The sequence below is a fragment of the Bubalus bubalis genome, chromosome 4, assembly GCF_019923935.1.
Source record: "Bubalus bubalis isolate 160015118507 breed Murrah chromosome 4, NDDB_SH_1, whole genome shotgun sequence".
NCBI classification, from domain to species: Eukaryota; Metazoa; Chordata; class Mammalia; order Artiodactyla; family Bovidae; genus Bubalus; species Bubalus bubalis.
Genome location: NC_059160.1, coordinates 94,157,801 through 94,181,538, shown reverse-complemented (window position 1 = coordinate 94,181,538; position 23,738 = coordinate 94,157,801). Strand labels below are relative to the sequence as shown.

Below are 23,738 nucleotides of genomic sequence, written 5' to 3'. Positions count from 1 at the left end.
TAAAGACACCATGTCTGATGATATCCAGGATGAACTTTGCAGTATATAATTCTCAGACCCATTTCACCCCAGCCATCACTTAGCGGAATTACGTGCCTGCCAGAAACCAAATTGCCATCTAGCCAAATTTGGCAGAGTCCCGGCGTTGGCACTGTTCTTTCAGAGTATTTTTTCCCTCTGCACCGATTTTTACGGGATTCGGGTCACTTCTGGAGCCTGGAAGGCTAGTCCCCTCAGTAAGAGCAATCACTGCCGCCTGGCTCCGCCGGGAACGCGGCACCAGCATCTAATTCCTTTCTCTTTTCTTTGTGGATTGCTCCCAAGACTTGAGAGCTCTTCCGTTAATTTTAACAGGCTGATTTTGTTTGTGTTTTTTACATGATAATTATTTAGTATTTGATTTCACTAACTCCGACTAAACTGAAGCTTGGCGAAAGCCGCTTCACCCGGGAGCATCAATGACCGAGCCGTGAGGAGAGTTGGACGAGCGCACGCGCCGGCAAGCTCCCGCTCCACTCCCCGTGGCGCCAGCGAAGAACCAGGGGACAGTCACAATCACAACTCACACCCGTAATCCTGACTGATGCACTTGGGTGCACTTCGTGGGCACTGATGGCCGAGCACACCGGTGAGTACATTTCTCTGTGGGGTAGAGCGGACTCTAATGAGATCCCAGAGAGCTCTGGGCGTGTGGAGAGGCGCGGGTCCGCGCGGGTGCCTGGAATTCTAGGGCGTGCTGCTGCGATCTGATGGTTCTGGAAGTTGGTCCCTGCGCCTCCGGGGGTTCCTGTGCTTATTTGAAGGGACGCATCCTAACTGCGGATTTTTTGTTGATAACCACCACTGCCATGTCCAAGAATCAGCCAGCTTTCCTTTGCCTTTTTCTGTCTGCCTGCCTGCTCCTGTGGAAAGGGTACCTCCTAAATAGAGAAAGAAACCCCTCCCCTTATTCTCTATGCCCTGTGTCCAGTCTTGGGATAGGAAAGTGGTCTTCTAAAAAAAACCATACACTTACAAAGATTTCTCCCAACCAGTTGAGAGAATCCCTGGTTTGTTTGTTTGTTTTTTTTTAAAAAGGGGGGTTAAGTGGGTGGATGGATGGGTGGGTGGAAAGGCTGGAGGCCAGAGGCAGAGAAGCCCTGAGAACAGACTTCTGCAAAGCTTCCTAAATGTTAATTGGCCTTAGGGGAGAGGAAGAAAGCAAATTATTCAGATGTTAGGGATCTTGGTATTAATTCTGGGTGGCTATGTATTTGTCGCCATTTGCTTATTTACATATTTGTCACCATCTGCTTATATAATATGTATGAAGTGGCACAGTCATGCATGCGTTCATGTAGAAACTCATGAATACAATATCCCCTCCAACTGGATATGTTTCAGTTGTACTTCTAAACCTAGTGCATATATACTATAGGCCTACAAATATCTGATACTAAGTTTTTTCTTTAGAATACTTTGTCCTTCAAATGGCAGAGGCAGGCTCATAAGCAGTGGCAAACTTCTCTTTTCAAACACTGCCAGTAAGAAGAGCGGGCTCACTACCTTTTAAAGTTTAGCCTCCTCATTCTTGGGCGGAAAAAAAGTTTCCCAAATGTATTTGTCCTAGGAAGAAGAAAGAACAGTCCCATCCCTTCTTCCCTCAAAATGACTGCTCCATTAGTCCCTGGATTCTGGCTGTCTGGGTGCAAACAGAAGAGACTTCCCTCCCTTCTGCATGCTGGCCTCTCAAGGCTCACTCCTTAGGCTCTGAGCCGGGCAGGAATCTATGGCTCTGAGCCGGGCAGGAATCTCTCAGATGTTTTGCCCAGTTTGGAATATGGATCTGAATCTACCAGTTCAAGTGGGTTGATGCCCCAAATTCACTCTGCGATTGCATTCAGCGTAAGGGTTTTGTGGAGGGGGCTAGCCCTACCCAGCTGTGATCAACCTGGAAAAAACCCTGGAGGTCCAAGAAATATGTTTTCCATTGACATAAGGAGAAAACCCATGTTTTCTCTCCCTCTTGCTCACTTTCTCTTTCATATATATATATCATATATGCATTCTGACAAATGTGTCTAGTTCTATGCCTTTCATCGCAGCAGAAGCCATATCCTTAGAGGAACTGGTGCCCTGGAAAGGCAGATTCTGTCCTTTTAAGCCAGGAAAAATGCACAAAGGACCTGTTCCACCATTGTGGAGCACACTGCACTGGTCTCTATTAGATTTTCCTTTTTTTTCCTCTCTTTTTCCTCTCCATCCAGGAGAGTCTCCACAAGCAATCAGAATTCTCCTCCTCCTAAATTACACAAATAATCAATCCAAAGATGAGAGGAAGAGTTGTGAGAATGTTTTCAGGATTTCATCGTGATGATGCTTTCTAGTACTGCCCTCCTCCCGCACCGTCCACGGACAACCTTGCCTCTATGACCCGCCCCACACGGTGAACCTGGAGAATGTGGGCCATGCTATTTGAACAGGAAACATACCTGTGAAATTTCAAAATCTGCCTTGATGACAAGGTAGCTTCAGTTTCGAGAATCTAAAACTGTGCGGGAGAGTCCCCCATCTCAAAGCCTAAAAGGCACCTTTTCCTGCCCTCGGGGGACGGAGCGAGCTCAGGGGGTACAGACTAATGGGGGAGGGTCTTCAGTGGAAAAGCCGGCGGGGTCATAATCTCGCTCCAGACCTTTATTTAAACTTCAGCCGAATTATTTAAATTTTTTTCTCTCCCAGGGCCTTTCAAATTGCTCGCGAATCTTGTCTTCCTATCTAATTCCCCAGCAGCTTCCTCATCTTCCCTGGAGAACTGATGAAATCAGGCGGAGAGAATGGCCGCAGTTGAGCAGGAGAATCCTTCCCCTTTCCGCCCTGCGGCCTCGTGTGCTGACCCGCGCCTTCCGGGCGGTGACTTCGAGGGGTGCGGGCTGTGACTCCCCCACGGGGATCTGGGATCCAGCGGTCCCGACGCCTGCTTCCATGGAACCTCCTGAGTCTTTGGGCAGCTGGGGTCGCGCGCCCCTCTCGAAGGAGCCGCAAACGGTTTGCACCATTTCAGACAGACGTCCCACGCTCCCAGCCTGGGGCCTGGAGACCCTTTTCTTCTCAGCCTGAACCAAACGAAATCTGCCCGAGTCACAACCTCAGTTCCCAGACCAGGTGGCATCTACCCATTCACATCTTTGTTTTTTTTTGAGGGGAACAGATTTAAAGAAAAGAAAAAAAAAAAATCCTCGAATGGGGAGAAACGTGTTTTCAAACATTCCTAGCGGACCTTGTGTGTATGGGCGCTTCACTAGGGCCCGGCATCCGCCCAGCGCCTCCCGCCCTTCCCAGAAGCCGAGGCCGAAGCACCTCCACTGCAGGGGACCGAATCACTTAACCGCATTCGCCTTTCCAGGACTGATCGCTCCTCAAAACCGTTTTCCAGAAGTTCGCCTCCTTGTCCAGGCAGTGTGCAAGCTTCGGCCGCTGCGGGCGGGTACTCATCTCCCGCCTCCGAGGGGTGCAGCGCCGGGAACCCCAGATCCTCCACGCCTTCGGACCCCGGACGCCCCCAAAGACCTCACTTCGCAGCTTTGGAACTCCCAGAACCGACGTTCTACTCCATCACGGCGTTGCGGGGACCCGGAGTAAATTCAACCCACAAGGCAATGGCACCCCACTCCAGTACTCTTGCCTGGAAAATCCCATGGACGGAGGAGCCTGGAAGGCTGCAGTCCATGGGGTTGCTGAGGGTCGGACACGACTGAGCGACTTCACTTTCACTTTTCACTTTCATGCATTGGAGGAGGAAATGGCAACCCACTCCAGTGTTCTTGCCTAGAGAATCCCAGGGACGGCGGGGCCTGGTGGGCTGCCGTCTATGGGGTCGCACAGAGTCGGACACGACTGAAGCGACTTAGCAGTAGTAGCAGCAACGAATTCTTTCCTCCCTAAGTCTGTTTCATTTTACTTAGAAAGCCTCCGCTGCTCTTTGATTTGGGATTTGACAGACCCGTCTCCCTCAGTGTGTTTTTCCTGCGTGACTTCCAGATTATTTCAAGAAACCCAGAGGGGAAGGGTGCTTAACATAAAACTCCAGTGAAACTAGGGGAACAGGAAAACGTTCTCTTCACACATACATGAATAAGGTAATGAGTGTCTCTGCAGAATGGAACATCTAGTGAAGAACGGAGATGCCCTTTTATTTTTAATAGCAAGCCAGAGGCCTGAAATTTAGATAACAAGTTGCTGGAAACTTTGCCTTAGGTGATAAATCCAGTAAAGAAGCTGTTTGCTCCCATGAGGAGTGAGACGCCAAGAGAGGCAAGTTTTTTTTTTGTTTGTTTGTTTTTAATTGTAAATATTGAAACTCCTCTTGAGATGACCTCATCTCTGCCAGATGTGTCTTCTGATCCTATCAGTATGAAGCATTAAAAAACAAACAAACAAACAAACAAAAAAACAACTTAAATCCAGTTTTGGAATTACCCTAGTGTAAAATATGATTTTGTTTAGGGTTGAAAGACCAGGCAGTTCTTCTGCTTTCACTGGATTTTTATGGCCTCTGTGTCCAGGGTTAAGTTTTATTGGATTCTTTTCAATAACAAAAAGTTTTTTAGGGTTGTGTTCCCTTCCACACTTCCCAAGACCTAGGGGTTTTAGGCACATCTTCATTACACAAGAGGCCAGAAGTTCCATGGGAGAAGAACCCGGTCTCTTGTGAGTGGAAGGTCTGGGCAGGCAAGCTGCAGGACCCTGTCCATCTTCATGGCCACCTGATTGCAGTACCCTCTGTTCTTTCACAGGAGTCCTCTCTTTTCCTCCCCATCTTTTCTCTACCCCATTCACCAACACATGCCATCTGGGAAAAAAGATCTCTTTGGAGAGTGATGCTCTTTCTTTTGAAGAAAGAAGTATTCTTACAAAGGTGCTGTAGAACCACTGGTTCTTCTTGAGGATTTTCCAGGTTGGTCTCTATAGCAATTATTTCCCCCAAATCTGGTAGCTCTTCACAGCTGGACTACATTCCCCAGCTTCCTTTGCATTTTGATGTGGCCACATGACTAAGTTTTTGTTAATGGAATGCCATTTTCTTGCCAAAGCTTTTAATAAGTGGATGTGCCCCCATCCCCTCCCCAAATGCTTTCTGTCTCCTTTTTCTGTTTAATGCTAATATTGAGGCCCTAGGGAACAGTGGAGATTCTCAGGGGAAGAACTGCCCACTGGCAGGTATCATTTGCCTAGGACTTTAACCAAGGGAGAAATAACCTATTGTGTTTGATCCACTGTACATTTTGGATTTTATTATTGACTAACATGCTCTTTAAAAACAAAATCGTCCCTTATAAATGTCAATGGATGTTAGGTCACCTTTATTGGGATTAAAACTCCAAGAGGCTCCAAGATTCTTCTGCCTCTTCTTAGGTGACAGTCTGATAACAACTTCAAGTCATATATACAATTTCAAATCTGTAATTAGAATATCCAGTCTGGTGTATCTTCAAGGCCCTGAGTTTGATTTAATGTGATATCTTCTCCTCTCCCTAATTCAGGATTGCTTCAGTCTAGATGCCTGTAGAGGGAAGGAGGGGGTAGTTTTGACTTATTACTTAGCATTGAGTTTTTCCCTCCCCCTATCCTCAGCTGCTGTTTCAGATCAACTAGTGGTTTGAGAGGTGGAGACAGTGGGGGATTGGTTTGAACAATGTCCAGTGACTTTGAGTTTAGATAAACTAACCAGATCAGGGCTGCTGTAGCGGTACATAGCACCAAATAAAGCAGAACTTTGGCCATTAGTTACTTAATTGGATATATAGACAAGAGCGTGGAGGTCTAGACAATTTATGATTTTTAAGTAGATTTTCTGAATTATTAGTTTGATGTGTTTCCAAATTTGAGTAAAGAATCACCATTCATTCACTAGGTTGTGTAGAAATGGCCCCCACTGGTCTCCTGCAAAAATGGCGGGTATGTAAGCATTTCTCCAAAGGTAACGAGAATACATTGTTTTGAATTAGTTCACCCAGACTTCTCCCATCCTCTTGCCTAGATTGTAGACTAGGCTCACTCTCAGAGAATGAATTCCTGGTTTTGGGCCCTTTCCAATATTAGGAACTGAGCCCTTTCCTCTCTGCAGTTCTGTTTCGCATTTTACTTCTTTTATGGAAATCACAGCAGTTGTCTGATAGTTAAAAGGCCTGCCAGACTCTGGCATTTTTGAGATACTGGCATCCCTCTTTATAGCCAGTGCCAAGCCATTCAGGCCAGCCTTGGGGTCACCAGGTGGGGAGAAAGCCTGTCCAGCAACAGCATGCCAAGTGCAGAAGTGTTAATGATACAGTTTACTTTATCTGTGGATCCTGCTTGGCTACAAGTTTTTAGGGCTGTCTACATGCTGATAAAGGAAAACGTCAGCCCTTCATTGGGTTATTTCAAAATATCTAGATATATTGTAGTGAGTGGATGGATTAACCAGATGACATTTTCTTCCTGCTTAGGAACAGTTGCTTGGCATAACAGAGACCTTTTAAGTGTGCATTTTATTAAGTGGCATTTTCTGAGCCTGCTCTAGGGGAAGAGCTATAGAGTGGGATGTAGGTAGACAAAAGGCATTGAAATCTTGCCTACCATTTCTTACCACCTAAGAAACCTGCTTACAATTGTCAGCATGGAGGGATTTCAGATGTCTACAGAGAGCAACTAAAACAGTCTGGAAAGTAGCCTGATCTTTGGAAAGAATGGCAGATTGGGTTAAAGATTGAATAATCCATCATGGATGACCACTTGGCCCATTTTCTCTGGATCATGTCCAATCTTCTAATTCACATTTTCAAGTGTACAGTAAGCTATATTCACTATCCTCCACTTTCTGAGAACAGCCAGAGTGGAAAGGGACTTTCAGTCAAAAGAAGAGGCAGGTCTCTTTAATGAAACATGTTTTACATACAGTGAGGGCTGTTAGACAATGGAATGGGAATTGAAGAGTATGTAGCCAGTTTCCTTGTGTATCACTTTGAATACTAGATCTTTTCTAATTTACCTGAGCAGAAATCGATGAGTACTAGACCAGAGACAGGAGCATGTCCAAGATGATCTCTCAAGACCCCCTTTTTCCCCTCTTTTTTTGCTGTTGGCTTCTATAATTTTCTGACAACGGTAGTACCTGTAAAATGTGTAGGATTCAGTAGCAGGGTCAGGGGCTGCTGTCACTTGGCAGACTTCAACAACATGACCCTGGCAAAGACTTTAGAATGAAAACATCAGGAAAGTGAACCCTTAGTGCCCCATCACCAGAGGACTGGCTGGGAGCTGTCAGGTTGAAATACTAGTCTATTTGGGAAGGGAAAGAACAGGAGGAAGGCCTCTGGCACTCCTCTCCTCCTCAAAAATACCTCTCAAGCAATGGATGCCAAAGGCATCAAATTAATTGAGAAAAGAGATAGGAGAGGTATTAAGGCTGAGCTTCTACCCTAGCCAGTCTGTCAATCAATACCCCTAGGGAGAGCAAGGCACTGCCCACACGGGGGGCGGGGACACCACAAGAGGCGAGGCTGGGTTCCTGCACAGCGGGAGACTTATCCAATCTGTGCGTGGAGGTGGAACATGGGCTCAGGACCTAGCAAAAAAAGATGAGAAGACTGAGAGACAGAAGAGGTGACAGAGACGTCCATGCACAGGGAGGAGGAGGAGCGGGAGCTGAAGAGAGGCTGGAGGAATCTGCCAGAGAGGAATCCTCAAGGAGGGGAGGTCGCTCAGAGCTGAGATGGGGCTGAGGGCAGATGTGGGGAACGGCTTGTGCCCCAGGTTGGGCAATGGCTTGTGCAATTTAGAGACTGGAGACCGTGTTGATGTGCAGAGTGCAGGAGTCTGGTTGAACAGAAATTCTGCAACAGGAAGTTATGGGAGAAGAGGCTAGGAAGCTGTTGAATTATAAAGCTGGCAGGAAAAGATGGGCCAAACTTGAATTTCTGGGTAAAGGTGTTTGTGGCCTTAATGCTGACAAGGGAGGAAGATTTTGCCCTGGCTACCTTTCAGAAAGAAGTAAAGTCCAAGCAAAGGAGGGCAATGCAGTCATCTTTGGTCAGCAACAGAGGATAAACAGAAAAAGCAAGCTGCTTCCCCAGTTCCAGCCTGAAGTAGCAATAATATCTTCTAGCTACTGCAGGAGCATCCAGGGAAGAGCTAAGGAATGTGTGGCAGCATATGCCTGTCTGTATGTCTCCATGAGAGTGTTTAAGGCTACAGGTACATGTCTTTATATGTTCTGATTGTGTTTCTTCTGGAACCCTTTAGAAAAAGTATGCAGAAACTGCACCAACAAATATAGTAGTGCAATGGATTAGTAGGCACACTGCTGAGAGAGCTTGAGAAGCATATATCCCGTGGAAGAAAGTGTAGCACTGACCCCTTCACACACACACATGCTGAATAACACTCATATATATATATATTTATATGTGTTTCTGATATATATATATCTGTATTAGAAAAGCACATATATGGAGATACACCATTTCAGATCCACAGAGACACAAGTGCTATTAACTGCTACCCATTTCACATACTATAGAAAAAATTAAGAGAACAGTAGAGTTTAAATGGTGTTTAAATCATCTTATCTATTTTTTTTTGTCTGTAAGAAAGAATATCAGCTAACCAACTACTTCAAGCAACATAGTGCTTAATTTTTTTTGAACGAACTACAAAAAATTAGTCTAATATCTCACTGCCACTAGCATGTGTGCTATAGAGGAAAGTGCACTGAATCCTGTAGGAATAAAAATATATGAATTATTAGTCCATACCTATCACCTAATAGCAGACTGTCCTTTGGTAAGCTACTTTCTCTCTGACTCTGTTTCTTCATCCATTAAGTGTGAAAGTTGTTTATAAAATCTAAGCTTCCTCTTAGATATAGTCAGAATACACATATATCACGTATGTAGTGTTATCCAAGTGGCCAGAAAGTTTGGTGAAAAAGAAGATCAGAAGATGACCATGCTGCTGCTGCTGCTGCTAAGTCGCTTCAGTCATGTCCGACTCTGTGCGACCCCATAGACGGCAGCCCACCAGGCTCCACCGTCCCTGGGATTCTCCAGGCAAGAACACTGGAGTGGGTTGCCATTTCCTTCTCCAATGCATGAAAGTGAAAAGTCAAAGTGAAGTCACTCAGTCGTGTCCGACTCTTAGCAACCCCATGGACTGCAACCCACCAGGCTCCTCCGTCCATGGGATTTTGCAGGCAAGCGTACTGCAGTGGGGTGCCATTGCCTTCTCCGAACATGACCATAGTTGTCCACAAAATGCCCAAATAATTTTTTAGTTCTGTTTTCTAATGACAAAATTTAAATTTTTTTGATATTGTGAGGACTTCTGATATTGTAAGGGGTTAATGACTGAAATTTTCATTTTTGAACAGCTGCATTGGTGTCACATAATGAACAAGAGAATGAATAGGTCTATAGTCACTTGTTCTGCCCAAATGTTGGAGATTGACTGCAGTTACACAATGGAATGCTTTAGTTAAGTCAATGAAAAAATCAGTTGGCCATTTGGCACTATGTAGTCAAAACATTTTTTTTTTTTTTTTTTAACATTTTAAACAGATTGAGTGTCTGTGTTATGGATGTGTGCCCATTTCCTCCAGAATTGGTGTTCAGGCCCTCTTCTCTCTGGATCCCTCTCTACCTTTATCCTGATTAATACCGAAAACAAAGACTTTGCTCTGGTCTCCCAGAGCAGCCACATTCTGAAAACCTATTAGCATACTTTAAAGATCCACACAGTTATGCATGTCAAACATACAGACCAGCAAATAATAGCACACTCTTTTTTTGAAGGCTCCTATTAGAGCCCTGGCACTTGCCATAATATTCCATTGCAAATAAATAAATAAATAAAGCCTGCAGCTGGTAAACTTCATCCTGAATGTCAGCAGGGGGCTGATCCCATAACACAACAGTCTGAGATAACCTGTATCACAAGCTAAGCCTGTGTGATTACTTAGCATTTATATAGCACTTTATCTGTGTTCTGTATGTCAGCATCATTAATGGGGGATAACTCACCAGGAGTAATAGCTAAGAAAGAAATTCATGACCAAAAAGGAAGAAAGAAGGGAAAGCTTAAAGGATCTGAGTGATTCAATAGGGGCTTGCAGTTGCAGTTACTGGGTATTGGGGAGAGGGCAGAGATGCTATTTTAAAGAGGACAAGGAAAGCTCTTTTGTCTCTCCCAGGTGAATAAGAATGACTGAAGGTGCCCAAGGAGAGAATGAGTTCAGACAAGGGAGAAAACCCTTCCAGGGAGACTCACTAAGCCTGAGCTCGACTAAAAGATTTATAGTTTGTCTTCTATAGCACCTTAGATCCCAGGGAAATTATCATCTAGCAAAGACTGTGAATAATGTTTGGAGGGTGGTTCTGCCTGGAGGCAGGGGGATGGACAAGATGCCCTTTTAAGGTGGCTTTCAAGCCCAGAAGTCTATTTTTGAATAATTTTATTTATTTTAATTCATTTGGCTGCATCAGGTCATAGTTGCAGACTCTCTGTTGTGTCATGCAGGATCTTTCGCTGTGGTTTGCAGGCCCTCTATTCGCAGGACACTGGCCTAGTTGCCTGAGGCAGATGGGATCTTAGTTCCCCCAACAGGGGTCAAACCTGTGTCCTTGATTGCGAGGCAGATTCTTAACCACTGGACCACCAGGGAAGTCTCCAGAAGTCTAGTTTTAAAAATAGAACACTCAAAAATTCATCAATGTTCCACTGTGGTTTGTTTTTTGTTCTAAAAAATTTTTTTAATTGTAGTTGATTTACAGTGTTGTGTTAGTTTCTGGTGTACAGCAAAGTTATGCAGTTTTATATATATATTCTTTTTCGTGTTCTTTCCTTTATGGTTTATCACAGGATATTGAATATAATTCCTCGTGCTATATAGTAGGACTTTGCTGTTTATTTATTTTATATATAGTGGTTTGTATCTGCTAATCTTAAACTCCTGCTTTATCTTCCCTCACCCGCTTTCTCCTTTGGCGACCATAAATTTGTTTTCTATGTCTGTGAGTCTGCTTCTGTTTCAAAACAAATTCATTTGTGTCATATTTCAGATTCCATAGATAAGTGATATCATAGGGCATTTCTGTTTCTCTTTCTGACTTAGTTCACTTTGGATGATAATCTCTAGGTCCATTCATGTTGCTGCAAATAGCATTATTTCAATCTTTTTTATGGTCGAATAGTATTCTGTTGTGTATACATCTTCTTTATCTGTTCACTTGTTGGTAGACAGTTAGGTTAGTTCCATGTCTTTGCTCTTGTAAATAGTACTGCTATGAACACTGAGGTGAATGTATCTTTTTGAATTAGCTTTTTCTCCGGATATATGCCCAGGAGTGGGATTGCTGGATCATATGGCAACTCCATTTTTAGTTTTTTAAGGAACCTCTATACTGTTTTCCATATTGGCTGTACCAATTTACATTCCCATCAACAGTGCAGGAGAGTTCCCTTTGCTCCACACTCTCTCCAGCATGTATTTTTAAAAATTTATTTATTTTATTTATTTTTGGCTGTGCAGGGTCTTTGTTGCTGCGTGTGGGCTTTCTCTAGTTGTAGCGAGCAGAGGCTGCTCTCTAGTTGCAATGTGAGGGTTCCTCATTGTGGTGGCTACTCTTGGTGTGAGCACAAGCTCTGGATGGTTCAGGCTTCAGGAGTTGGGGCTATCAGGTTCTAGAGCATGGGCTTAATAGCTGTGGCGCTCGGGCTTAGTTGTCCCACTGCATGTGGAATCTTCCTGGACCAGGGATCAAACTCGTGTCCCCAGCATTGGCAGGTGGATTCTTAACCACTGGACCACAAGGGAAGTCCTAGGATTTATTATTTGTAGACTTCTTAATGACAACCATTCTGACCAGTGTGAGGTGGTACCTTACTGTAGTTTTGATTTGTGTTTCTCTAACAATGAACAATGTTGAGCATCTTTTCATATGCCTAACTGGCCATTTGTATGTCTTCTTTGGAGAAATGTCTATTTAGGTTCTTTTGCCTATTTTTTGATTGCGTTGTTTGGTGTTTTTTTTTTTTTTTTCTGGTATGGACTTGTATTAACTGTTGGCCTATTTTGAAAATTAAGCTCTTTTGGTTTCATCATTTGCAAATATTTTCCCCAAGTCCGTAGGTTGTCTTTTCATTTTGTTGATAGTTTCCTTTGCTGTGCAAAAGCTTATAACTTTGATTAGCTTTTGTTTATTTTTGTTTTTATTTCCATCATTTTGGGAGAATAGCTCAAGAAAACATTGCTATGATTTATGTCAGAGAATGTTTTGCCTATGTTCTCTTCTAGAAATTTTATTGAGCATGTGGGCTTAGTAGCTGTGGTGCAAGGGCTTAGTTGCTCCGAGGCATGTGGAATCTTCCCCAACTAGGGATAAAACCCGTGTCCCTTGCTTTGGCAGGCAGATTCTTATCCACTGAGTCAACAAGGAAGTTCAAGACCTCAGGTTTAAACTTGCTTCTACCATTTGTTATCTGTGTAAGCTTTGGGAAATGATTTAATCTCCTTGAGACTTAATTTTCTCATTTGTTAAATGGAAATTTTGTAGAACATATTAATGAAATGGGCTTTTCTTTCCAGAATTATAGCAAGTAAAAATGCTTTACTATAAACCACTTAGAAATACTGGATAAAATATAAATTAAAAAAATACATATAGCTGAACTTGTTAGAAAAAAAATTCTCCTAAGGGACCAAAAATAAGAAGAGAACTGAAAACTTGAACCATAAATGTGAGAACTGAGCCTGAAGCTTCTTCTACAGTGTATTTAGGAGTGATTGCTGATCCTGGCAATCAAAGGATTGTTTTTTTTTGTTTGTTTTGTTCTTAAAGTTTAACACCAATCAGAATGTTAATTTTAAAATATTATAAATACAGGAATATAAATAAATATTATAAATACAGGAACAAATATAAACTTTAGATTTATTTAGGTTTACTTATTTCTTCCAATTTGATATGTTTAATTAGATTAAGTAATTTGTATTCCATTTCTCTAGTCAATACCCACTATTGTTATTTTATTTTTTCTAGGATTTTAATGGCCCTATTAGAATAGGAATCAAAATTTGGCCCAAATAAAAAGGAAGAGTAGAAAAAATATCTGCTCCCTGAAAAAAATTATAAAACAACTATACTCCAACTAATATATCTGCTCCTTAGTAAAGGGAAAGAACAAAGAAGTTTATCTTGGTCTGGGTTCTGGTCTGGAAAACAATTACAACATATCAAAACACATTCTCCTATGATATATATATGTGTGTGTGTGTGTGTGTGTGTGTGTGTGTATATATATATATATATATATTTTTTTTTTTTTTTTTTTTTTTGCCTCTCTTCATGCCAGTTTGGGAATTCAAATTTTTATTAGTGGTGCATGGTATAGGAATTCTTTAGTTAAGAGGTATAACAGCAACATTGAACAAATTCTGGATCCCATGCGGGGCACTCTTAGGAAATGCCCTTGAGATCACAGAGGATGCCATTACGTGCAAATGCATGGCATTTAAACAGCATTCAGAATATATGGACTCCAAATGTGAAGAAGTTTTAGAAGTGCCTTAATTCATTTATTTCCCTTATATATATATTTTCTTTTCTTGCTGCACCGTGCAGCTTGTGGAATCTTAGTTCTCCAACCACAGATGGAACCCAGGCCCTTGGGAGTGAAAGCGTGGAGTCCTAACCACTGGACCGTCAGGGAATTTCCTATTTTTTTCAAATGAATACATGAGTAATAAACTATAAAACCTATGTCTGAAATCTGAACTAGTTCTTTAAATAGATAGCAAAAATTTCTGTGTCAATAAAGTATTTGTCTTAGTTTAATTGCAGTAATGGCTTTCTTAATTCAGTAAAATAATGATGCTTCTTACCTTTGATATCATCTTAGATTATGTGATGTATAAGAGTCACTGTATGAGTCAAGATTCAGGACTGGAAAAAAAAAATCTCCCTAGGGATTTTAAACAGGAAGAAATCAAGGAACTAAGTCCTTGCAAATTACTGAATGGGCTAGGTTAGGAAGCAACAGTTAGAATTGGACATGGAACAACAGACTGGTTCCAAATAGGAAAAGGAGTACGTCAAGGCTGTATATTGTTGCCCTGCTTATTTAACTTATATGCAGAGTACATCATGAGAAATGCTGGGCTGGAGGAAGCACAAGCTGGAATCAATATCGCTAGGAGAAATATCAATAACCTCAGATATGCAGATGACACCACTGTTATGGCAGAAAGTGAAGAAGAACTAAAGAGCCTCTTGATGAAAGTGAAAGAGGACAGTGAAAAAGTTGGCTTAAAGCTCAACATTCAGAAAACTAAGATCATGGCATCTGGTCCCATCACTTCATGGCAAATAAGTGAGGAAACAGTGGAAACAGTGGCTGACTTTATTTTTCTGGGCTCCAAAATCACTGCAGATGTTAACTGCAGCCATGAAATTAAAAGACACTTACTCCTTGGAAGGAAAGTTATGACCAACCTAGACAGCATATTAAAAAGCAGACACATTACTTTGCCCACAAAGGTCCGTCTAGTCAAGGCTATGGTTTTTCCAGTGGTCATGTATGGATGTGAGAGTTGGACTGAAAAGAAAGCTGAACGCCAAAGAATTGATGCTTTTGAACTGTGGTGTTGGAGAAGACTCTTGAGAGTCCCTTGGACTGCAAGGAGATCCAACCAGTCCATTCTAAAGGAGATCAGTCCTGGGTGTTCATTGGAAGGACTGATGTTGAAGCTGAAACTCCAATGCTCTGGACACCTGATGCAAAGAGCTGACTCATTTGAAAAGACCCTGATGCTGGGAAAGATTGAGGGCAGGAGGAGCAGGGGACGACAGAGGATGAGATGGCTGGATGGCATCACCAACTCGACAGACATGGGTTTGGGTGGACTCCGGAAGTTGGTGATGGACAGGGAGGCCTGGCGTGCTGCAGTTCATGCGGTCGCAAAGAGTCGGACACGACTGAGCGACTGAACTGACTGAACTGAGGGGAGCGGAAGCCTCAGTCAATTCATTGTCTTTATCACACCTCCTTTCACAAAGATAAATTCATCACTGAAAGTAGAGAAAGGTGGTCCCTCTGCTCTGCCTTCCAAATCTTTCATGCATATATCTTCTGGATGGAATCTAATTTGTATGCAGAACCTGGGAAATGCAGGTAGATACTTATTTGCTTTCTAGATTCTCTTTTATGAAAAGATAAGGGAATGAGAAGGGATTTTCAGCTCCAGCAGACCATATCTATGAGGGTGCCCAAGTATAAAAACCAAATGGATAGAAGTGTATCATTTCACTAATTGCAAGTTAAATTATTAGCTATAACTTAAAGCCACAATAAGATACTATTAGATATCCACCAGATTGGCTCAAATAAAAAATTCTTCTTATAATACCAAGTATTGGTGAGGTTGCTGAGCAATGGGGTGCTTATATATTGCTGATAGTAGTATAATTTAGTATATCTTGAAGAACAGTTTGGCATTATCTGATAAGTTTGAAGGTGTGCATATCTTCAGATCAGATCAGATCAGATCAGATCAGTCGCTCAGTCGTGTCCGACTCTTTGCGACCCTATGAATCGCAGCACGCCAGGCCTCCCTGTCCATCACCAACTCCCGGAGTTCACTCAGACTCACGGCCATCGAGTCAGTGATGCCATCCAGCCATCTCATCCTCTGTCATCCCTTTCTCCTCCTGCCCCCAATCCCTCCCAGCATCAGAGTCTTTTAGGACTCAGGAATTCTATTCTAAGTATATAACCTACAAAAAGGCACATCTATATGTACCAGTACACATGAACCATAATGTTCATAGCAACATTGTTCATAACAGCCCCAATGGAAAACAATGAGATGTTCATAGTAGTGGAATAGTTAAATATTTGGTATATTAGACAGTGTAATAGTACATAAACATACACACAAAAATGAATGAGGGACTTCCCTGCTGGTCCAGTGGTTAAGACGTCACCTTCCAATGCAGGGGGTGCGAGTTCAATCCCTGCTTAGGCAGCCGAGATCCCACATGCCTCCTGGCCAAAAGAACAGAACATGAAACAACAGAAGAAAAATTGTAACAAATTCAATAAAGACTTTAAAAAAATGAAAACATAATTGTTATTAAAAAAAAATGAATGAGCCACAGATAAACACAATAAAGTAGGTAGATATTTAATTTATAATATTGGTCCAAAGACAAGGACAGAAAATTTTACATACGGTATTCATTTTATAATGTTTGAAAACAAATGAAACTAACCTATATTGTTTAGGAATACATACTTAGGTGGTAGAGCTTTTTTTTTTTTTTTTAAATACAAGACAGAGATTACCATGAAAATCAGGATTGTGGTTACCTCTAGTGGAGAGGAAGACAGTGTGATTGGGAAAATGTAGAGGGAGGGCACCTGGAATTTGGCAACATTCTATTTCTTGATCTGTTACTGTAACTATAATAATTAATTCAACAATGCTTTTTCTGTGTACACTTCTATGTATGTGTTGCACTTCAATTTTTTAATTGAAGTTTAGAAAAGAAACTAAGTGGGTGAATAAAAAGAAATCTAGGTATAAGTAAAAAGAATTATAAAGCTAGAGGAGAGATCTGAGGAAATTGTTCAGAAGGTAATGCAGGAGACAAAGAGTAAGAATATATTAGAGACTATAAGGTGAGTTGAAGAATGAGAAGGTCCAACATATAGTAGTTCTAGAGGAGAGAATGAAGAGACTGGGAGGAGGACACATTTTATCAAAGAGTTTATGGCTGAGAATTTTCCAGAAGTAATTGAAGACCTGAGTCCTCAGATTCAAATTGCAGAAATCTTCAGCAGGATTGATTAAACTAAATCCATACTCATATACCTTGCTATGAATGTTCTATTCAATTCCAACTACAGTGAGAAAGTTTAAAAAGCAAACAGAGAGAAAGACACATTATCTTCAAAGTAACACAATTTTATTCACTGCAGACTTTCTGAAAGCAACAAAAGAGACTAGATAACAAGAAAAAATGTATTCAAAGTTCTAAAGTCTTAAATTTTTCAGCATGAATTCTTTAGTCAGCTACACTATCATTCAAGAGTAATCATGAAATAGATAAATTTCCAGCAAACACAGTAGGTTTCTTAACACAAATAGCCCTCCCACTAAAGACATTTTCTTTAGGGAATTTCCTAAAGAAAATTTCAACCCAGGAGGAGGAAGTGAGATAAAAATAAGAATTGTGAGAATAGTTTCGATGAGTAAAGACACTGAAAACATGTGGTATATCTAAACAAGCATTGACTAGGCAAACAATAGTAATAGTGACTAATTTGGAGATATAAAAATAAGGGGTGTTATAATACCGGACAGCAATAATGTGTACAATGAGAGAGATACGATCAGAATTAGAGTTCCAAGTTTCTTGCATTATTTGGGAGGACAATAAGGATATTGCTTAGGCCAATAAGATTACTCTTTAAAAATTAGAATAATCATGAAAAGAATAGAAATATACAACTTTCAAATTCATAAAGGAGAAAAGGAAAATTTTTCAAAACTTTCATCAACTTCATAGAAAGCAGCAAGAGAGACACTGAAAAAATATAAGCACAAAATAATCTGGTACATATAAAACAAAAGTTATCAGTAAGCTCATCAAATATAAATGGACTAAGATCAGCAGTTAACAGATTGAGATTCTCAGACTGGATTTTAAAATTTAGTGATGTGCTGCTATATGTCATAATGACATAGAATTCTTGAGATTAAAAGAATAGGAAAAATACCAAATAAGCTGATATTACTATATTAAGATGGGACAAAATCAGCTTTAAGATACACAGAAAAGTGGTTACTGTGGGCTTCAGGGAGAGGATAATAGGAAGTTATTGGTTAATAGGTACAAATTTTCAGTTTGTGATGGATAATGAAAAAGTTCTAGAGATGGAGAGAGGTGATAATTGCACAACAATGTGAATGTACTTAATGCCACCAAACTATGCTTAAAAATGGTTAACATGGTAAGTCTAATGGTGTGTATATCTTACCACAATTAAAAAATTAGACCTTAAGATTTTAAAAATGTAATCACTATATAATCATAAAAACAACAGTTTACCAGGAAGATATAGCATTTACTTTATATTCTCACTTAAATACATAAAACAAAGCTATAATAAGAAGTTTATAAATTTACCATAATAGTTGGAGATTTAAAATTACAACTCTCTAGTAATTGGCACACTGGTAGATAAAAATTAGTAAAGACATAGGAGATTTGAATAACACAAATCTTTATATAACAATTAGGAAATACACATGTGTTTTAAAAATATACAGAACCTTTCAAAAACTGACCGCATACTGGACCACAAAACAAATCTCAACAAATAAAAAGACTTGGTGTTATACATAGCACAGGGAAGTCTACTCAGTGCTCTGTGGTGACCTAAACAGGAAGACAGTTCAAAAAAGAGGGGATATGTGTACACCCAGAGCTGATTCACTTGCTGTACAGCAGAAACTAACACAACATGGTAAAGCAAGTATACTCCAATTTTTAAAAAAGAATGTGTTATACAGACCATTCTTCTCTGCATGCAAGCAATTAATTTAGATAGCAATAATAAAAAAGATTAAATTCCCATATAGTTGGAAATTCATGAAAAAATTTGAAGTATAACTAATAATGGAAATTGGATAATATTTAGACTGAATAATAAAGAAAACATACATTCAAAATACATAATATATAGCTAACATAGCATTAGAATAGTCCTTTATAGTCTTAATACATTAGAAAAGAAGAAAAAGAAACAAAAAGCTAAGTTCCAACTCAGTTCAGTTCAGTTCAGTCGCTCAGTCGTGTCCGACTCTTTGTGACCCCACGAATCACAGCACGCCATGCCTCCCTGTCCATCACCAACTCCCGGAGTTCATTCAGACTGACGTCCATCGAGTCAGTGATGCCATCCAGCCATCTCATCCTCTGTCGTCCCCTTCTCTTCCTGCCCCCAATCCCTCCCAGCATCAGAGTCTTTTCCAATGAGTCAACTCTTCGCATGAGGTGGCCAAAGTACTGGAGTTTCAGCTTTAGCATCATTCCTTCCAAAGAAATCCCAGGGCTGATCTCCTTCAGAATGGACTGGTTGGATCTCCTGGCAGTCCAAGGGACTCTCAAGAGTCTTCTCCAACTCAAGAAATTACCAAAAAAAAAAAAAGTCACAAAACCTCTCCTATAGTCGAAGCAGATGGTAAGAAATAATAATTGTAAAAGTTAAAATTAGAAAATAAGGATACAATAGGGACAATCAACAAAACTATAGATTGGCAAGTGCTCACTCACCAAAGGGTTCCAAGAAGTCTCAATAATGAGGTGGTTGGGATCACCTGGGTCTTTAAATGTCAGTCATTCTCTATCAAAATGCTCAGGAGATACAGAGAGAACTCTTACTACAGTAGCTAAGGGCACAAGTTTGAAATTATGCAACGAAACAGATTTTTCTCTCACCAAAGTAGATCTGGCTACCATATACCTCCTGAGGATAATCTGCCAACCGCACAGACCATAATGAGCCATATGATACTGTGCCTGAGGGAATCAGCTAAGACAGGCTGATTATAGTGGATCCCTTCCATCATGGAGAGGTCGTGTTTTGCCTCACTTGAACAGACATTTTTTCTGGCTCCAGATTTGCCTTCTCTGCCCATAATGCTTCTGTCAGCCCCCTTATCCATGAACTTACCAAGTGCCTTCTTCACCATTATGATAACCCGTACTGTATCTCTCCCATCCAAAGTACACACCAAAAGAAGTGAAGCAGTGGGTTCAGGCTCATAGGATTCAGCAGTCTTAACATGTATTCTATTATCCACAGATAGTGGACTTTATGAAATGATAGAAGGGTCTAATGAAGATTCTACTACATAGCCAGCTGGGAGATGATACTTTGTGAGTTTGGGGTGCTGTCTTGTAAGACTGACTGAGAGGGCTGTGGTTGGAGATATTCCTATAGCCAAAATGTATGGGTCTAGGTACTAAGAAGTGTATGTAGGGTGGAATTCTCTCATGTATGTGCATGCATGCTCAGTGACTTCAGTCGTGTCTGACTCTTTGCAACCCTAAGGACTGCAGTCCACCAGGCTCCTCTGCCCATGGGATTTTTCCAGGCAAGAATACTAGAGTGGATTGCCATGCCCTCCTCTAGGGGATCTTCCCGACCCAGGGATTGAACTCACGTTTCCTTCTTTGCAGGCGGATTCTTTACCACTGAGCCAGCGGAGAAGCCCCGATTTCTCTCACTGTTACACATATTGACCAACTTCAACATTTTTCTTGCTTCTCATCCCTCTAAACTTAGATTCTGGTTTAGAGGTATTCATTCCTAGGAAACTTTTATATCCTTTATGCCACTGAATCAACAGGCAAAGGGGTTCTTGTACCAGCTAGGGTGAAACAAAGTGGTTGCTTGCAGTGAGAGCAGGGGATCCTCTGGGGTGCCTCACAGTAGCTCCATGACTAGGGTAGAGCTGATGGAAGATTGGAGCACCCCAAGTGTAGACAGAACCCCTAAAGGCTAGCTCCTTCAGGAATAAAGGTTGGGGCCTCTCCACTAGGAACCCAAACCAGCTAGGTGCTGATTGAAGACAAAAGTAACATGGAATGGGTAGTTGATTAAGAAAGTTGTAAGTAGCAGCTACAGCCTTGTTCTCAGAAGCTTTGGGCCATATGTGGGTGGTGTTGACAGTTATGACGCTGGGAGCAGCAGCTTCCAGGCCTCTTGATTACAACCACAGCAGTATGTTCTTCAACCAACAAGTTTAGTGGCACCTTCTGACTCCTGTTCTTTCAGTCTTTCCAACAGTTTCATGAGCATCATACATCGAGCATCAATGTGGTAAATTCCTTTCTGCTTAGAATACCTGGAGTTATTTCTGTCTTTACATTAAGCTCTGACTGAAGGAGAAGGGGGCAGCAGAGAATGAGATGGTTAGATAGCATCACCTACTCAATGGACATGAATTTGTGCCAACTCCGAGAGATAGTGGAGGACAGAGGAGACTGGCGTGCTGCAGTCCCTGGGGTTGTTTAAAGAGTCAGACATGACTGAGTGACTGAACAACAACAACACCAGGTAAGTGTGGTATTTGCATAGGGATGATCAGATTGACTAATTTAAAAGACTAGAACCCACAAAGAGACCTCTGCTATTTAAATCTGGTGTCTGATATTTCAAACCAGTAGAGAAAATGCTGGACTATGTAATTAATGCCGCTGGGGACAATGGGCTTCCCTTAGGGGGGACATTAAATCCTTTTCTCTCACTAAACAAAAAGTTAATTCCAACTGGATTAAAGAAGTAAAGGTGAAAAGCAAAAGTGTAACACCATTAGAGGAAAATACAATAAAAATGATTATGCTAATAACTTGAATTTACATCTCTAGCTTATTGCTGTTGTTGAGTCACTAAGTTGTGTCTAACTCTTTTGGAACTCCAAGGATTGTAGCCTGCCAGGCTCCTCTGTCCATGGGACTTCCCAGGCAAGAATACTGGAATCAGATTTCTACTTCCTTCTCCAGGGGATCTTCTCAAGCCAGGGATTGAATCTGCGTCACCTGCATTGGCAGGCGGACTGTACCACTGAGCAAGCAGGGAAGTCCAAGGATACTCTACAGCAGTTAAATAAATAAATGAAGCTTCTTGTAGCCACACAGATAAATACCAAAACCAATATTGGACAACAAAAGCTAGCTGAAGGATAAGTATGGTATGATACCACTTACAAAAATTAAGAAACATATAAAACAATACTGTATATGGCTTACGTTACATACATATGAAATAAAAGTTTTTGAAAACTTCCATGGTAATGATAAACACCAAATTCAAGATGGAGGATACTTCTGAGAAAGAAGAACACTAATATGATAGGGGAAGATTATCCATGGGTTTTCCTTATATTTGTAATTTATTTCTAAGCTGAAAAGTTGTTAATTTTCTTATAATATATACTTTTTATATGACTGAAATATTTAATAATTTAATAATAGGGCCCAGAGCTCCCCTCCCAAAGAATAGGAAAGTGGTGATGACTTTTATGACATGTTAGATGTAAGTGAGTATGTAAGAAGACATCACTGGTGGAGTCTAGTGTTTGGCCACAGTTCTGGACCTGTGGTGGAAAATTACTCAGTAGCCACCCAGATTGTAATGGATGAAGTGAGTGACAGGTGTGTGGGATTTTTGTTCCAGAAAGTTGGAAAACTTACAGCAACTGCAGTAGGTGGTGGCTTTCTTCTCCTTCAGATTGCCAGCCGAAGTGGCTGTGTGCAGAGCAACCAGAAGGGAGTGGAGAAAGGCATAAACAAAGCCAAAAGACAGATGAAGAAATGAGCAAATAAGGCAGCACCTGAAATCAGCAACAGAACTTGTCAAACAGAACCTTGTGATATCCAGTGGATTTGTGGGAGGCTTTTTGCTAGGCCTTGAATCTTCAGGGTATGAATGTTCTGTCATGGTGGGGTCACCTCTGAGAAGTGGTGGTGACAAGATGATCTCAACATTTCTCAATGACACATTTCCAGGATGACAAGAAATAACGAGCTGGACAATACCAGACCCACAGCTTGGCATTTCGCCATCTGAAATTTGGCAGACTAGTATCTACTATGGAGAAGGGAATGGCAACCCACTCCAGTATTCTTGCCTAGAGAATTCCATGGACAGACAAGCCTGGTGGGTTGTAGTTTATGGGGTCACAAAGAGTTGGACATGACTGTATAAAACAACCAATAGAGTATGTGTATAAAAGTATTCCTGAGCAAAACATGGCTTTTTAAAAAATTTGCAGTTGTTTAAAATTCGCCTATAAGCACCACCACTGGGTGTAGATATATATATATATATGGAAAAAAATTTGTTGGATATACTCCCCAGTGAAATATTATCCTTATTTTATTTAAATAAGACGTTCTCCATTGTGCTTTTTAGTATAGTACTGATAATTAAAATAATTTGTATTATAGCTTCAACAGTAGGGCTGACTTTTTTAAAGATATATTTGCAATAAACTGAAGAACTATAATGCCCCTTTGTGGAAGGATTTATAAATAATAGAATTATTAAAGATAATAAGCAATTTTTTAAAAAAGAGATAAGGACTAGGGTATAAAAATAGTCACTATTTATATAGAGTCTGGTTTGAGTGCTGTTCTAAGTGCTTTATATGTGATAGCTCATTTAAATCTCAAAAACAAGCTTTTTTCCTTTCTTTCTTTTTGGCTGTGTCCCACAGCTTGCAGGAACTCAGTTCCTGAACCAGGGATTGAACCCAGACCACAACAGTGAAAGCCTAGAATCCTAACCACTAGCCACCAGAAACCCCCCTCAAAACAAGCCTTTGAAGTACTATTATCTTTAGTCTAGGGATGAGGAAATGAAGATGCAGAGAAGTTAAACAACTTATTTAAGATTAGATGGTGGAGCTGATCTTGGAGAAGGAAAGCAATTTGGCTCTGATTTTTAACCACTACACCAAATCGCCTCCTAGTCCTATTAAACACACAAAATGTTCTTAATATTCATTGAAATCTATGAGATTATGGTTTTTGTAGACCAAAATGGCCAAATATGTCAGCAATTGCATATGGTTCAAGCAATAAATGGCTAAGAAATACAAATACAATTAAAATGATCGTATGACAAGGCTCAATGATGACTCTGTCATTGCT

The 23,738-nt window shown here is 40.9% G+C and overlaps 1 pseudogene; it reads left to right on the top strand.

Moving 5' to 3' along the window:
• The first annotated feature begins 612 nt into the window (after positions 1-612).
• On the top strand, positions 613-22,597 carry LOC102416576 (annotated as a pseudogene).
• The last annotated feature ends 1,141 nt before the right edge of the window (positions 22,598-23,738 follow it).